The sequence below is a fragment of the Vicia villosa genome, linkage group LG2, assembly GCF_029867415.1.
Source record: "Vicia villosa cultivar HV-30 ecotype Madison, WI linkage group LG2, Vvil1.0, whole genome shotgun sequence".
Lineage (NCBI taxonomy): Eukaryota > Viridiplantae > Streptophyta > Magnoliopsida > Fabales > Fabaceae > Vicia > Vicia villosa.
Window position 1 is genome coordinate 191,959,268 of NC_081181.1, and position 3,603 is coordinate 191,962,870.

At 28.0% G+C, this 3,603-nt stretch overlaps 1 long non-coding RNA gene across 1 annotated transcript; it reads left to right on the plus strand.

Annotated features, from left to right (window-relative positions):
• The first annotated feature begins 253 nt into the window (after window positions 1-253).
• LOC131647766 (uncharacterized) lies at window positions 254-3,024 on the plus strand. The gene is made up of 3 exons (XR_009297950.1): window positions 254-289; window positions 410-467; window positions 2,762-3,024. It is a non-coding gene; the product is annotated as an uncharacterized LOC131647766 (long non-coding RNA).
• The last annotated feature ends 579 nt before the right edge of the window (window positions 3,025-3,603 follow it).

The window sequence follows — 3,603 nt, forward strand, 5'->3', positions numbered from 1 at the left end:
TAATAAATATTACATGTAAATTATTTATTAATTATTTTATGAAAATTTTCCCGTGCATCAATGGTATGATTGAAATTTGTAAGCGGCGAGCAGTTAACAACGGAAGGAATTGATTGAATAATTCAACAATTATAAGTCAAGAATTAGGTCCGTAGCTATAGCTGGATTAATGGAATGGTTAGAAATTGTGATAATAAGAAATATAGCAACATTATAAATAGCAACTATTCCATATCTCTGAAACTGAGCCACAACTTGAACCACACACGTTTGTCTCATGCGTAGGTAGGTAAGTGTATGGTGATGGAATCTTGATCAATGTGTTAAATGAATCATTTCTATAATCTTTATTTCTCTCTACTAACAAGGTACACTGTTGTATAAACTTTATTATTTCTTCTTTCCATAGGTTTTTGTCAACAAGGATGGTATGGTCCGAGAGGTGTTTATTTTCGACGGCAGGAAAGGTTATTTATCTTGTTGTCTCTGCCCATGTTATTTAAGAAGTTATTTAAATCACTCACTCTTATAATGTGTCTTATAATGTGTTGTATATATGTATCGAATGTCATTATTTCACAATTTCAAATTTCAAATTTCTTCTTTCATTTTTTTCTATTAACATCTCTCTGCATTACACTTAAAGACATTAAAATGGTTTCTTTTAACTTTAGAAGTTTGATTCATACAAATTAATAAAAAATTGTTTTTATTTTTATTTTAATACAATATAACAAACTATTTGTAAAAACGTCAAATAAATAACTTCATCAACAACCTTTAGGTTCATTACAGCAGTATTAAGGATTTAAATGAATCGATTTCTATAGAGTTGTCATTATTACTGTTTTTGTTTTTTATGCAATTACAGAAAGAATAAACTTTATTTCTTTTTTCTATGGTCCGAGAGATGTTCATTTTCGACGGCAGGACTTTGACAAAAGGTTATGTATCTTGTTATCTATCTACATTTTGTTTCTCCCTTTTTTTTTCTTATTAAGTATTTTGTTTTCTCTACTTACTCTATACTCCTTCATTTCTTAACTTATTAATCTAAGAATTCCAGAAGTTTGCAAAATTAAAAGAATAAAGATCCTACATGGGACATCTCTCTCCACATAAGAAGTTTGATTCATACAAATTAATAAAGATTATTTTTCATTTTTATTTTAATATAATATAACAAACTATTTGTGAAAACATGAAACAAATAACTTTATCAACAATCTTTAGGTTGATTACAAAGATATTAAGGACTTATATTGAAGCATGAAATGAAATAAAAAGCCATGAGTAAAGGAAGCAACGTCTATAACTAAAGAAATAACTGAATTATTTCAATAGAAAAATACCTTATTAGGAGACAATTCAATAGAGCCAATAAATCCAATAATATCGTTGAAAAATGGTACCATCATTGATATTACAGTTGTTATGATCACGAAATAAAATCTCCAAACCAATCTAAAGTTGTTGATTTTTAATGGAAAGAATATGCCAATGATTAAAATTTTAATGTCTTTGTTGATAAAATCATTATTTGGAATCTTTTGGGTGGAGTTCTTTTGATAGTAAATAAATAGACTGGGATAAAACTTTGAAATACAACTAGATGGATAATGATTGCCTATATTGAGTAGTTCTAAAGGATTACAGGAATTGAAATTCGTTAGTAGGTTTCCAGGAATATGTTCTTAGTAATATATTCCTAGAAACCTACTAATCAATTTTGATTTTTGCTTCTATAACCCTTTATAACTAATTCATATAGCCAATGTGGCGATAATTATTAATTTAGTTGGAGCTTTCTAATTTCTCCCAATCCCATTTAATAACTATTGAAAGAATTACCACTAAAAAAATTCGAATAACTAGATTTTATTAATCAGGACATTGAAATTTCAATCCCTAGGTCTCATCATTAAAAATTAATCAACATTTTTACATTGTTTTAGAGATTTTGTCTTGTGATATAATAACAATGGTAATATTAACGCCTATACCATTTTCCAATGATATCATTGGATTAATTGGGCTATTGAATTTTGTAATTTAACTCTGTATTTTCCAATGAATTATATATTTAAAAGCGAATACCCAATTGGATTTGTCTCCACCTTCTTATTTAAAATTGGAATTGAAACTTGGTGTAAATTGTTATGTGAATGCTATATCTATGATGCCTTAAAAAAATTATGCCTGACACCTAATTCGTAAGTTGCTTGATTCATTTTAGTCGCCTCTAGTTATGAAAAGTAAATGCATTATAGCTTTAAGCCGTTTTGTTTGGTTGTGGCATTAGTTTTACAGCGGCATTAGGTTTCGGCAGCATGCTTTTGCCATATATATATAAGATTTGACCGGCCATGAGCCTTTACCAGTCGATGCAGATCAATTACCTGCTATGGTTACAGGGAATAAAACACCGTTCAGACTTCTTCCATATGGGGTGATAATACAATAAAACCTTTTTTTATTGGTCGATTATGTTCTTTTGGGTAAAATAGGTATTAAAAATGTTAACCCTACTAATTATTTTTCTATACTGCTGTTTATTGCATCTTTTAGTTTCAATGTTAAATGTTTCATATCATGTGCTCATATGCAATGTATCTATTCATTTTCCAACAAACTTAAGCATCTTTTCTAATAATTTCTATTTCTTAGTTTCATTTTCAATATTGTTCCTGATTATTTTTTCTTTTCAGTGTTGTTTTCGATTCCGTTCTCATTATGCTAACTCACGTTATCTTTAGTGCAGGTTGTAGCAAGCATCATTTATACAATTTGTTTGAAATAACCATATAGCTCCTGTCATGAACGCAATTTGGCGATGGATTCCCTTGTTAGCAAGACCTTCTTTTTCGTGTCAGTCACCGTGTGTCTTCTGCAGTGATTAGATTATTTGCGATGTGAAGATATTGTTATCCTTACATTTTTGAAATGTGAATTTGCATTATCTATTCACCATGTCGGTAAATACACCATGTATTTGATATAATGATCTATCTATTTTTAAGAATACATGTGGTCCTCCGTTACTATATTCTTTCTATTTGGTTAAAATGTGTTATGCTTTTTTTTATAATTTTATTTAAATAAATCTGAAGGATTAAACATGGGGTTGTAAAGATGTTTGCTTTGGACTTTATCAATCATTCTTTTATTTGAAGAATAGGGCTACTTTGAGTTTTAGTAGAAGTAAAATTGGTGTATATTTCAAATTTCATACGTTGATGCGCTGATGCAACTATTATAAAAGCTTGCAACTATTATAAAAGCTTTTTGAGGATGTTATAAGTAGTAATATGAAAGCGTTTTCTAGGATGTTATTAGCAATGTTGTTGATTAGTTTTATGTTTTTTTTTTATGTACAAATCATCTATACTTTTTATTGGAATTCTTAATTCTCTTAAATATATAAATTCACCTACTATACAATTTTTTTATAACTTTCATGTTTAAATTACTAATGTAAACTAAAATACTTATACGGCATTCAATTATAATTGATAAGAACACAATATGTAGATTTATTTATTTATTAGAATGATCAATTTATCTATTTAAATCTATTTAGATATCACATTTGAAATGATAAAA